This window comes from Octopus sinensis, linkage group LG10 (assembly GCF_006345805.1).
Source record: "Octopus sinensis linkage group LG10, ASM634580v1, whole genome shotgun sequence".
Lineage (NCBI taxonomy): Eukaryota > Metazoa > Mollusca > Cephalopoda > Octopoda > Octopodidae > Octopus > Octopus sinensis.
In genome coordinates, this window is record NC_043006.1 from 68,689,927 (window position 1) to 68,704,696 (window position 14,770).

Here is a 14,770-nt window from a genome sequence, read left to right on the forward strand (position 1 = left end):
TTCCTTGCTTGACACATTCTAGTATAGAAAATTCAGACATTATAGCAATGATATATTTATATATATTAAATACAAAATGGGACAAGAACGCAAAACATCCAGACAGTTAGGTGATACAAAAAATGGACAACAAAACATCCAGATAGACGATACAAAGAAAACAATGATAGGTCATTCGGAGTTTTCTTTCCTCAGTCCAGTTCCAGATTATCTTTGCAATTTTGGCTGGTTATACTCGAGATTGCTCCAATCTGGCCAGCCCCAAGGAAAAACTAAGCTAAGAGCATTAGATTCCTTGGAAGAAAGCAGTGAATGTATATGAAAACAAGGACAGAAAAAAAGATGGAGAATGTTACACAAATACAAATAAAAGGATGTAACAACAGGTGTCTTTCGATTAAGGGTGAATTATGGATTTGGTGGTGCAAACAGGAAAACTAACTGATGAAATTAACTAGTTCCCCTCCCAAAAAAATTTCAGGCCTTGCACCTCTAGTAGAAAAGATTATTATTTTATTATTGCAAGATGGTAGACAAAATGTTGAGTTGCATTTCTTCCAACACATTATGTTCTCAGTTCAGTTTCTGCCAGGGTCAATAAAGTACCAATCATGTACTGATGGCATTGACTAACTCCATCCCCTCAAAACTGTTGGACATGTTCCTAGCACAGACACATGCTTAGATTACGCCACTTGCAACAATTTCTGGAAGGTGAGCATGTGTAGGCTCCACTTGTGAGACTCGTCTTTGTGCAGTTTGTCTCCTTGATGGAGCTGCAGTCATGGGCGAAAAAAAGACTGAAACTGGGCGCCTGGCACCTAGAATGTCATCATACGCTCACAACCGTCTACCAATTGGGCAATGAGATCAATGGATGTTCTGCTTTAGAAATTTATAGAGGATTAGTGGTGGGGAAGTGGGACAATGTTCTCAGGGAAACTCTGGGCACCGATAAGAACGAACTGGGTAATCTGTTCCGGACAACTTTCCGCTCAGGAACTATCATGGATAATTTCCAGATGTCCTTGGCTTGGCAGTGCTATCAGTTCAAGACGAGCTCTACAGCATCGATGCACTGTCAGACGGACTTGTCCAAGGTGTGCACAGTGACGAAACCGTTCTGCATGTCCTCATTCAGTGTCCAGGCATTGCTTACTTGTGGGGTTATGTTGAACAGCTACTGTCACGAGTAGGACAGATCTGTCTGTTGGTCGAATCTGTCGTGATGATTGCACTGCCACCCTTGGGCAGGCAATGCAGTTTTCCTTTGCCTTGTGGCTGTGGTGAAAGAAGTTGTTTGGTGGACAAGGCTGAAAGGCATAAGGACAGATACAGTCCTCTTTGGTAGAGCTCATTGACTTTTTCAAGTTTCACTTGAAAAGGAAATGAGAGTGGAGAGGGAAGTGCTGTCCTCGAGTGAATTTATCAAAAAGTGGGCGAAAGTTGTGAAAATGGCAAAAGCATTTCATCCACCTTCACATTTTGAAATCAAATTCCATTGAGGTCGACTTTGCCTTTCATCCTTTCGGGGGTCCATTAAATAAATACCAGTTGAGCACAGGGTCAATGTAATCAACTTAGCCACTCCCTCAAACTTGCAGCAGCAGCAGCCGCCGCAGTCGTTGTCGTCATCGTCGTCATCATCATCATTATTAAGGCAGTGAGCTGGCAGAATCGTCAGCATACTGGGCAAAATGCTTAGTGGTATTTTGTCTGCCGCTATGTTCTGAGTTCAAATTCCGCCAAGGTTGACCTTGCCTTTCCTCCTTTTGAGGTCGATAAATTAAGTGCTAGTGAAACACTGGGGTTAATGTAATTGACTAGTCCCCTCCCCCCAAATTTCAAGGCCTTGTGCCTTCAGTAAAAAGGATTATTTTTATTATTATGATTATTATCATTGTCATTATCTGTTATCTCCATCAGTTCCCTCCATGCAGGTTCATTACAAGAGTGATGGTGAGAGAAGTTCAAACTGACTCAAGTGTCATCCTGCAGGTTCAAGTGGTATACAGTGTTGGAGATGTTATGTATCATGTACATATATAGACCTTCCTTGCTGTTGTGTCGATCAACTCTGATTTAGCGCACACGCTCACAGACACACAGGGTGATGATCAAAAGCATTTTTAAGCTATAAACAAGCTGGCCTTTTCCCATTTTAAGACATACTTATTCAAGTACAACAATACTGTGACCTTCCTTATTTAAGATAATAGAGTAGGATTTAAGGGAGATATAGGTTATATTTCTAGCAACACAAGCCAACTACACAGAATTTCCCCTCACTGGTTCCTATGCGTGAATATACAGTTGTGTATATGGTAATGTGATTGTGTGTATTTGTATGTGCTTGTATGTATGTGTGTTTAAATGCATAAGTGTATATTTATATGTGATATATAGTTGTGAATATGTGTGTGTGTGTATGAATATGTATGCATGTGTGTATGTATGATATATGGTTGTGAATGTGTGTGTGTGAGAGTGTACAAATACATATGTATGTATAATATATAGTTGTGAATATGAGTGCATATATGTACGCATGCATAATGTATGTTTGTGGATATGTGTATGTATGATGTATAGTTGTGAATATGTTTGCAAGTGTGTGCATATATCTATGTAAGAGTGTATGTATATATGTGTGTTATATGGTTGTGAATATGTGTGTGTATATATATATATATATATATATATATATATACATACATACATATATGTTTGAATGTATGTATGATATAAGTTTGTGAATGTATGATATATGGCAGTAAGTGTGTGTGTATGTGTGCTTGATATATGTTTAGTATACCAGTTCTACTGTGACACTTAGGAAAGAAAAACCAACTGAATACCAGCAGATAAAGAAGACATTTCCTCAAGTTGCTGAACTTTGTATAAGTGTTGTTGTTGTTGTTGTTGTAGCATTTGTTCCATTCAGATGACCAATGTATTGCAGTAAGATAAATATATACATTACAGTGGGCAGGGAACTGTTTCCTCAAAGGTTAAAGTCTATTCTTAAAAAACAATGATCTCACTGACACAGTAGTCTCCAGAAATAACCAAATGACCAATACATATGCTATCACAGTTTCTTTCTCTTCTCTGAAATAATTGGCAACAGTTACCTGATAAAACATTTACACACACAGACACACACACACACACACATATATATATATATATATATATAGGCTCAGGAGTGGCTGTGTGGTAGGTAGCTTGCTTACCGACCACATAGCTCCGGGTTCAGTCCCACTGCTTGGAACCTTGGGCAAGTGTCTTCTACTATAGCCTCAGGCTGACCAAAGCCATGTGAGTGGATTTGGTAGATGGAAACTGAAAGAAGCTGTCATATGTATGTATGTATGTATATATATATATATATATATATACATATATATATATAAATGTGTGTGTTTGAGTGTCTGTGTTTGTCCCCCGAACATTGCTTGACAACCAATGCTGGTGTGTTTACGTCCCCGTAACTTAGTGGTTCGGAAAAGAGACCGATAGAATAAGTACTAGGCTTACAAAGAATAAGTCCTGGGGTTGATTTGCTCGGCTGAAGGCCGTGCTCCAGCATGGCCGCAGTCAAATGACTGAAACAAGTAAAAGAGTAAAAGAGATGTATGTGTGTTTGTGTGTGTGTCTTTTTTAATTGCTTCAGTCATTAAACTGTGGCCATGCTGGGGGAATTGCCTCGAAGAATTTTAGTTGAATGAATTGGCACCATTATATTTTTTTTTAAGCATGGTAAATTATTCTGTTGGTTACTTTAGCTGAACTGCTAAGTTATGGGGATGTAAACATATCAACACCAGTTGTCAAGCAGTAGTGGGAGACAAACACACACACTATAAGATTCTTTCAGTTTCTGTCTACCAAATCCACTTGCAAATCTTTGGTCAGCCCAAGGACAAAGTAGAAGATACTTGCTCAAGGTTCCATCAGTGGGACTGAACCCAGAACCATGTGGTTAGGAAGCAAACTTCTTACCACACAGCCAGGCTTGATGCATACATACATACATGTGTGTGTGTGTATAGAACATGTGGATGTAGCTGTTTGTATGTCACACACAGATAATGTACATTATTATTATTTATTGTAGTAGTAGTAATAGTAGTAGTAGTAAACCTTTTTTGTTACTATATCTCTGTTGGAATAAACTGTCTTGAAGAAGTTTGTCAAATAATTTTGTCATTACTGAAGCTGGTGTTTGAATCATAAAATAGCAAGGTAAGTAGCTTGCTTACCAACCACATTGTTCCGGGTTCAGTCCCACTGCGTGGCACCTTGGGCAAGAGTATTCTACTACAGCTTCAGGCCAACCAAAGCCTTGTGAGTGGATTTGGTAGGCAGAAACTGAAAGAAGCCCGTCATATATATATGTGTGTGTGTGTGTGTGTGTCTGTCTGTGTTCCCCCCCCCCCCAACATCGCTTAACAACTGATGCTGGTGTGTTTACATCCCTGTAACTTTGCGGTTCAGCAAAAGAAACCGATAGAATAAGTACTAGGCTTACAAAGAATAAGTCCTGGGGTCGATTTGCTCGACTAAAGCTGGTGCTTCAGCATGGCCATAGTCAAATGACTGAAACAAGAAAAAGAGTAAAAGAGTAAACAGGAAGGTTTTAATTTAAATCCCTTTAAAACAGAAAGTCTGTATTATAGAACCAGGTGTGGTCTCAGGTGAGTTGGTATTAAAAAGGGGTTAAAGTGGAAAGCTGGCAGAATCGTTGGAGCATCAAACAAAATGCTTAGTGGCATTTCTTTTGGCATTTTTATTTCAAACACTTCCAAGGTTGACTTAGCCTTTCAGGGTTGATAAAACAGATACCAGTTGAGTACTAGGGTCAATGTAATTGACTACTCTCTTTCTCCAAAATTTTAGGCCTTATGCTCATAGTGGAAGCTATAAGGTGGTGAGCTCACAGAATAGTTAGTGCACAGGACAAAATGCTTAGTTGAACTTCGCCTGTTGCTACGTTCTGAGTTCAAATTCCACAGAGGTCAACTTTGTCTTTCATCCTTTCAGGGTTGATAAATTAAGTACCTGTGAAACACTGGGGTTGATGTAATAAACTAGTACCCTCTCCACTAAATTTCAGACCTTGTGCCTTCAATAGAAAGGGTTATTATTTAGTAGTAGTAGTAGTAAGATGGTGAGAGCGTCAGACAAAATGCTTAGAGACATTTCTTCTGGCTTTACATTCTGAGTCCAAATTCCTCTGGGGTCAACTGTGTTATTTACCCATTCAAACTTGGTAGAATGAGTACCAGTTGACTACTGGAGTCAATGTAATCAATTCCCACTAATTGTGGGTCCTTTGCCAAAATTTGAAAGAATTATTAGCATTATTCTTATTCACTACTGATAAAGCAGAACTCTTTTACAAGTCTCTTTCTTTCTTTCTCTCTCTCTCAAAGAAGCAAAAAAGGTTTTACGAGATCAATAAAGACTTACTAAAAATACATGTTATAGAGGTAATTTTCTATAGTTTGGAGTCTCCCTTTACAGGAGTTGGCAAAAGTAAAAATAAGGTTTGTGTTTTATTTTTAGACAAAATTGTATTTTTTTCTTCTCATGTTACTGACAAAAGAGCAATGACCATAAAGATTTTACACCAAATTCTCTCAAAGGAAACTAAAAATATATACAAAATGATATATATTTTCACACGTAGAAAATACACAAACCAAAAAAATTCAAGTACAATACAAAATGTTAAATAACATGAATGAACAGAAAGAAAACAGTTATTTTAACTCAACAGCAACAAGCATGCATTTATCTTTTCAGGTGGAAATGTGAACAATAATAAATTGTCTTTTGCTGATGTTTTATCAACAAAAAAGAAGAAAGATTAAAGAAAAAGAAAGAAAAATCTAGATATGAAACAATTTGCAGAGAATTCAAAGGTTTGGCAACACTTTGTTTTCTGGATTGGGGCCAGTTTTCCACAATTAATTACAGGGGTTCATGAGAAAAGGAAACTAACATACCTATATCTTGTGAAAGACACAATAGATTTCCTGATTCCATCTAAATACAAATTAGAGAGAACTCTGGAAAATATTTTAAAGGCAATATCCTTTACTGGGAGAGGATGGGGTGTGTATGACACTATGAGTAATATTTAACCCTTTAACATTTAAATCAGCCATACCGGGCCCAAATATTCTACTTGTTTTATGTTCAAACTGGCCAGATCCAAACTCTCACACCTATCCTGCAATGTCAGATTAAAAATAAACAATCACATCACTGAAATCTTCAAACTATGATATAATGCATGACTAATTCAAAACAATGTGAATAAATAAACTTTACATTTGACAGGGTAACCTGAATGCTAAAGGGTCAAAACAGAGGACGGGGCAAAAGTCCAAACACAATATGTAAAACACAAGGACCACCATCAGGGACATTGGTGACATTTGTGCCGCCACCTTTGTGACTCAATATAGACAGGTGGTAAGCATAGATGTAACCTTTAGTGACATGTAGTTGGGTGCAATCACTATTAATACACTGGTCCTCATGACTTTGCAAGATCACAAATCAATACTGTGTCTCATAGAAGGTGTTGAGTGGAAGAAAACGTTCAGTATTCACAACAAACAGCCCAGCTGTTACACAGGTGGAAGCAAAACTCATCTAAAAATGTTCTGTACAGAAAATCCAAAACAAAAGGCATCTATCACAAATCAAGTAAGTTTTAGTCCTAGGATAGCACCAGACACAACTCATGAGTTAGCAAATGAAATTATCCTATCCTTATTACCAAGAGTAAACCATGATAACCTAAAGCCTCCTCCCCCAGACACAAACAGTATAGCTGAGTCATCCATAGTAACAACTACAATAGCTAAGATCTAACAACCAGGAAGTACTCCCTCATTGCATTACTACTCCATCCACTTATGAGGAGAGGGGAACAGACAGTGGCCAATGGGATCAAACAGACTCCCTAAGAAAAAAAGCCATTCTTGTTTGTGAGGTTCGCTTTCCTGTGATTAATTGTATAAGTACTTCTTTCTAGGTTTTGCTCTTCCACAAGTTCCAACCACTTCAAGGACTCAGTATTTCTTTATACAACAAACACCTTTCATACATAGCACATGCATCCACCAGAGCAGGTAGGTAGAAAACAGAGAGGCAAGACACACAAGCACTACCAACAGAAATGTAAAAAGAGGTAGATATATGCTATCTCCTACCAAGCATATCCATGTCTCATTTCCAACCAGAGCTGCACTTCATGGATTTGGATGTACAGTTAACAAAGTATCCAGAAATGAAAGAGTGTCATGATTGGCTTCACTGGATAATCTAGAGAAAGTGAGCAAGTGGTGATTATCTAATTGACTTGCATTTGGTCTTTGCCCTCTCCATTTTCTCACTTGTCTTTCTGTAGAAGAGTGTATGCTTGGAAATATAACAGAATTTTTCTTCTATTTTTCCTGAGCATAAATATAATAGACTCTGTATGTTTTTTTTTTACTTTGTCCTCATGATTTTTATTTTCATTTTTGCATCATATGTGTGTATGTGTGTACAAAAGTACGGATTTGGTTGTGCGGTCAATAACTTTGCTTCACATTTCCATGGCTTCCAATTCATTTCCACAACATGGCACCTTAGGCAAGTGTCTTCTCTTATAGTGCCAAGTTAACAGAAGCTTTGTAAATGAATCTGGTAGACAGAAACTGAAAAGAAGCTTATCGTACATAAATACACACATGCATATATATATATACACACACACATGTATTGTATATATACATACATATGTATATAAATACACACACATGCACATGTAAATATCATGTGTGTAAGTGTGTGTGCATGCATATGCCTAACGGTATGTGTCTCTTTGTCCTGATTACACTGATTACAAGCAAACTTCACTGTTGTATGAGCAGTGGTGTCTGTTAATGTTCTTTGAAAAACAATCCAGACCAAGGGGAAAAAAATATATACTTGCTTAGAACAAGTGGAGATTGGTGACAGGAAGAGTATCTGACCAAAGAAAATCTGCCTCTACAAATCTCATCTGACCCATGCAAGCATGGAAAAGTAGATATCAAAATGCATATCAGGACAATTAGCCCGCTAGGACAATCACCCCTTCATTACAACTATCCCCTAGGACAATTACCCCCCTCAGTTAACTACTCCCTCTCCAATATATTAAGAAGTTTTAAATCATCATCTGTTGTCCTGGGGAGTAATTGTCCATGGATGGGGGGGGGGAGATTAAATGTCCTAGATTCATTAAAATGATGATCATGATGATGTAGGTACAGGTGTGGATGTGTGGTAAGAAGTTTGCTTCCCAACCACACGGTTCTAGGTTCAATCCCACTGCATGGCACCTTAGGCAAGTGTCTTCTACAATAGCCTCAAGCTAGCCAAAGCTTTGTTAGTGGGTTTGGTAGAGGGTACTGAAAGAAGTCCATCATGTGTGTGTGTGTCTTTGTCATGGTTTGTCCTACACCACTGCTTGACAACTGGAGTGGGTATGTTTATAGTGTTTACATCCCTGTAACTTAGCAGTTCAATAAAAAAAAAAAAAAACCAATAGAATAAGTACCAAGTTTAAAAAATGCTACTCTGAACCAACAAGTACTGGAGTCAATTCAGTCAACTGCATGGCTACAGTCTAATGACTGAAACAAGTAAAAGATAAAATTACATATATATATAATGTGAAATAGAAAGATGAATAATCTTGTAGTAGATTAATCAAAAGTTTAACCGATACCTTAGTAGCAAAAATCACAGCAGTAAACAGCACGGTTGGAGGTACAACCATCTGGCGTTGCAACCGTGCGTTGGTGCGGATAATTGAAATTAAAACATTATTGGTGAATTGAAGAAATGGAGCTGAACGCAGATTGAACAGAAATCGTTTTATTTCATTCTACACGTGTTTCGAAAGGCACAAATTACCAAAATCGGATTTTGGTAATTTGTGCCTTTCGAAACACGTGTAGAATGAAATAAAACGATTTCTGTTCAATCTGCGTTCAGCTCCATTTCTTCAATTCACCAATAATATATATATATATATATATATATATAAGTATATATAACTATACTAATACTAATAATAATAAGTAACAGTAAAAGAATGAGACCTCGATATTAGATAAATAGAGGAATATTTATATACGTTATAATTTAGAACAAACAGTAAAAAGTTGTCATTATATTACTCGGAGTTTCGATGGCATCTGTTGCCATTAATAGCTGACGAGAATGCATCGTAGCTCTTCGCTCCAACATTTGAAACTCTGAGTACTATAATGACAACATTTTACTATTTGTTCTAAATTAAAATACACACATATATATATAAACCATATATATACACACACACATGCACACAAACATGCATGTAAGCACACTCATTTCATGTGGAAGAACTATTTTCTGCTTCCTTATCCAGTATGTGTATCACTATACAATTGCGATATGTCTCCAGCTCCCTCTAGTTCTTATTCTAAAGTCAGTAATCACTGGTGTATATTGCGAGAGAAATTCTTCACCTGGGAAATGATTTAGTATTCACAGCCATCTATGTATTCTGTTCCTGGGTGAGTATGAAGTTTAACTGACTCATGTGTTTTCCTGATTGGCTGTTGAACAGGTGGATAGACAGTTTCTTGAAGGTAATAACGTGACTAATAGTTCAGTCATTTGTATATATAAAAACACAAGGAATTTTGATACTCATTTCTTGAGCCACATCCATGATCTCCATGTACAATGGAACAGCTTCTGCAGTGTTGTCCAACATGTCCCATATCATCACCAGCCACATTAATAAGATCACTGTCATTCTTTACTGAGGTGGTCTACAAGAGAACTGCATAAAAATGGCTGCTCATTTGTTAGTCCTGATCATGGTGTATATGCAGAAATAACTGTTGCTTGCTTTGTTAATACAATTGGTTCAAATTTAAGCTTTATTCTGCTAAATACCCTGATTATCTCAGCTACTTTATTTCTTTGCATCCACTAACTTTGCATCCACTGTTACCAAACCAGAATAATTTGGGCTCTTAGCCCATGTGGAATCCAGCTGATTACATCAATTTGCCTTTATTCTTTTATATATATATATATATATATATATATATATATAAATATAAGGTAGTTCTCTATTTAAGAGATGAGGAATTATGTACATTATTTACAATTGATGGATATTTGTCCTCATCTTGTTTGTTGTTAACACGTTTCAGCTGATATACCCTCCAGACTTCATCAGGTGTCTTGGGGAAATTTCGAACATGGGTTCTCATTCCTAAAGTATTTTTCGATGTTGTTATTATTATTATTATTATTATTATTATTCAGGTCACTGCCTGGAATCAAACTTGGAATCTTGGGGTTAGTAGCCCGCGTTCTTAACCACTATGCCATATGCCTGTAGGTTAGGGTTAGGGCATATGGCGTAGTGGTTAAGAGCGCGGGCTACTAACCCCAAGATTCCAAGTTCAATTCTAGGCAGTGACCTGTATAATAATGATAATAACAACAACAACAACAACATCGAAAAATACCTTAGGAATGAGAACCCACGTTCGAAATTTCCCCAAGACACCTGATGAAGGCTGGAGGGTATATCAGCTGAAACATGTTAACAACAAACAAGATAAGGACAAATATCCATCAATTGTAAATAATGTATATATAAGGCAGTATTCCAGAATGGCCACAGTCAAATGACTTAAACTATATACATATATATACACACACACACACACATACAATCCTTCCAGACCTACCTTTCATTGGCAGCTCTAAAGTTTTGTACCTGACAGGAAGAAGAGATTGGGTTTCTGATAGTTGGTGGATTGTTTGATATATATGTTAACAAGGCAGGCTTGATGAGGTCTGGTAAGGCTGACACAAGTCCAGGGTTGTCTCCTTGTCTTTCAGAGATAGATTTCTTTTGGTCTGGAAGTTGTCTTGCTTTTACTGTGTGATTTATCAACAATTCTTTTTGCTTTCTTTCCCCAACTCAGAATGAAGTTTCAGATAATTAAGAATGTTCAGGGCACCTCATTTAGCACATAATCATCTTTTAAAGCCATGAGCCTGATAAGGAAATACTTGGAGATGTATAAGGCTGGTAGAGATGAGATAACTTACTTTGAATAATTATTTCTTATATTATATACATATATTTATGATTGTGTGTACATGTACATATATACACACATACACATGTGCATGCACACACTACACATACATACAATCTTTTACTCTTTTACTTGTTTCAGTCATTGGACTACGTCCACGCTTGGGCACAGCCTTGAAGGATTTAGTCAAAGAAATCAACCCCAGAATTTGATTTTAAGTTTGGTACTTATTCTATCAGTCTCTTTTGCCATACTGCTAAGCGGATATAAACAAACAAACACTGGCTGTCAAGCAGTGGGGGCACAAATGCAACACATGCATGCACATACAGACACACACACACATACACACAATGGGCTTCTACACAGTTTCCATTTACCAAAATCACTCACAAGGCATTGTTTAGACTGGAGCTGTAACAGAAGACATCTCCCCAAGGACTGAACCTGAAACCATGTGGTTGTGAAGTGAACTTCTTAACCATGCAGCCATGCCTATATTTGTAAAATCTCTGTGCCCTGGGTGAAGTACATACGTGTGCATGAGGTGGAGGTATATTAAATACTATACAACATAAATAAAAAATTTATGTTGTATAGTATTTGGTATATCTGTATTTGTCTATGTTGTTGAAATACATGCTGCTGGCCATTCGTAGTTATTTCTCTTACCACATTTTCATTTACATTATGCAAGTTACCTCAGCCATAAATGTGTTTCACTCTTTTTTGTATATGCCTATGTGCCTTAGTCACTGGACATAAGGTTGGACAATCGGTATGCAGATGACATCTATCAAGGCAGAAACATGTCTCTATGACTGTCCTCTTATCTTTAGACAATAATTATGTCCTTTTTTAATGGTATCTCAGATTTGGAGACTTCTTGAGTGAGATCATCTCCCCGTCACACACACAGCTGGTTTTAATTGCTATTTGGTAATTATGATATATCCTCTAGAGGCAGAAATGTAATAAATCAAGAATTTATGCAGTTTAGTATGTGTGTGTGCGCATGTATTTGATAATTTTATTGATAGTGACTTCGAAGATTCACCACTCGTTGGCTTCATCAAAGTTGATGAGTGTTGTAACTGTGAAGTACTGTGATTAAAATTAATTAAATAATTAATCAAAATTATAAGCATCAGGCTCTACACCTGGAAAAGCCTTTATTCACCTAATGTTAACAATTGTTACATATATAAAAATGCTAAATTTTTAGCTAGGTGTGTGTGTAATGTACATATGTATGTGGATATACACATACACACATATAAATGCATTCTACACACACACACATTATATCACAATGGTGTCAGTAGTTACAAGTTTCAAACGGGTCAGTCACTATTTTACAAGATTCGGGATGGAGAAAGTAACAAGGGTGTACCTGCAACTCGATGCCAAACAAACATTGTGAGGGACTTCATGCGATAAGAACCAGTTTTTAAGCTTTCTCAATGTTTATAATTTCCCCTGCATGCAACATACAACATTGATGTGTTTGTGTGTATGTATATATATATATATATATATATATATATATATATATATATAACGGGCTACAGAGCAGTTTTCGTCCTCCGAATTCTGTTCTCAATGTAGTGGTCAGCCAAACTCTACAGTAGCAGGCACTTCCCCAAATGTATACGGGACACACGTATTTATAGATGTACATACCTACATACATAATGGAAACGTACATATCGTACACACATACACATAGATAGATATAACCGGCTTGTGTTCTTGCTGTATGTATATGAACATTATGAATAATGATAATAATAACGACAACAACAACGCATGAATCTCACAACACAACACTTATCCATAATTACTATACACGAATGTAACAGATCGTATACACATAAGCCCAATCATGAATGTATAACACACCCACACACACATATCATACAACGGTTTGGCAATAAATGAGGCAAGAATTCCGCCCAAACAGGAGAAGATTGTAGCCGTTTGGCGTGGACAAAACAAGGTTTGAGGATAGGATATATATATGACTATTTCTGAGGGTTTATGGTAGAGCCCCGCAACCTTCCAATTAACGAGGGACTTACACACATGAGAGGAGCGGCAGTCAATCAGATACTTTGGATTCGGCATTTTTTTTTTATTTCTTGTCATTTCTTCCCGTTCGAATGCCAAAAACATGTAATAGGTGGCCAAAAGTCGGGGATTATTTTGACGAGTGTGCCACATTATGAAATAAACCCCGACTTACCGTCCGCTCACTGTAAGCTGACGTGTGCCCACATAAAACGGTATATTTTTTTAATTACAATTAATAAGAATGGAAAGAATTGGGTTGACTTCACAATATTCTGGTGGGTTTTTTTCCGCAACACTAATACAAAACAAAGATAATTGATTATAGAAGCAATGATATTTAGCGAAAGGAAATGTCCTAAAACACTCAATGATCGAATGATTATGAAATTAAAAATTACATCAAAATATGGTAAAATTGAGGAATAATTGGGGGTAAAAAAACAGGGAAAACAAAATCGTCCAATTTCCATTCTTGTAAATATTGTAAAATAAATGCTGAAATTTAAAAGTTAAATCGCAGCAAGCTTAATTAAAAACAGAATTAAATATCTACTTTATGGTAGCAAGTGCGATTTATGTGTGAGTGCGCGTGTATAATATATATATATATGTGTGTGTGTATATATATATATACATATATATATATATAATGTATGTGTGAGTGTGTGTAATGTGTGAAGAGAAAGAAATAGATACATACATGATAGATAGATCTCTATATGTATATATATATATATTAAATAGGAAAATATGAATTATCATTATACTCACATTTGTATACATTCTCAATTGAAATATCCCATGGCAAACAACGTGTATATAAACACAGATGTATATATATTATAGAATTATATATAAGAGTGCATACTTGGGTGATGTATATAACCACGTTATAAATATATATATATGTATGTATGTATATATATATATATATAAAGGTGTTAATGTTGACCGGGGTATATGAGATGCCGGAAATGTGAAGCTAGTAGGACAGATGTTGTAGTTAAAAGAGGCAGCAACTGTGGTGTATGGTGTTTAGCAACAGAGGTAATACAACTGAGTTGTGTATACAGAGAGAGAGAGAGAGGAGGCGGAGGAGGAGAAGTCCGTCACCAACACCGCTGCTACTGTAACAACTGCTGCTGTTGTTGTTGCTGCTGCTGCTGCTGCTGCTGTGGATATGCGCGCGCGCGTGTGTGTGTGTGTGTGTGTAAGCAATATCTCCGTCACCACTATCGCTGCTGCTGTCGCCGACACTGTCGTTGATAGCTGCACCACCAACCTTCACCACCACCACCACCACCACCACCACCATTATCACTTCGCACATTACCACCACCACCACTACTACTACTACTACAATAACATTTCACAGAAATTACCACCGCCGCCGCCACCACCACCACCACCGCCGCCGCCGCCACCACCACCACCACCACCACCACCACCACCACCATCACTACTATTACTATAACATTTCACAGAAATTGCCACTACCACCACAACCACCACCACCACCACCACTACTA

The 14,770-nt window shown here is 37.1% G+C and overlaps 1 protein-coding gene across 2 annotated transcripts in view; it reads right to left on the reverse strand.

Annotated features, from left to right (window-relative positions):
- LOC115216751 (rho GTPase-activating protein 21-A) overlaps positions 1-14,314 on the reverse strand; it is a 402,000-nt gene extending 387,686 nt beyond the window's left edge. Inside the window, exon 1 of one of the 2 annotated variants that reach the window (XM_036506766.1) lies at positions 14,013-14,314. The gene's annotated coding sequence lies outside the window, so the exon portion shown is untranslated. The remainder of the gene's footprint in view (positions 1-14,012) is intronic. The other variant, XM_036506767.1, reaches the window with a different exon arrangement.
- Positions 14,315-14,770: the final 456 nt, after the last annotated feature.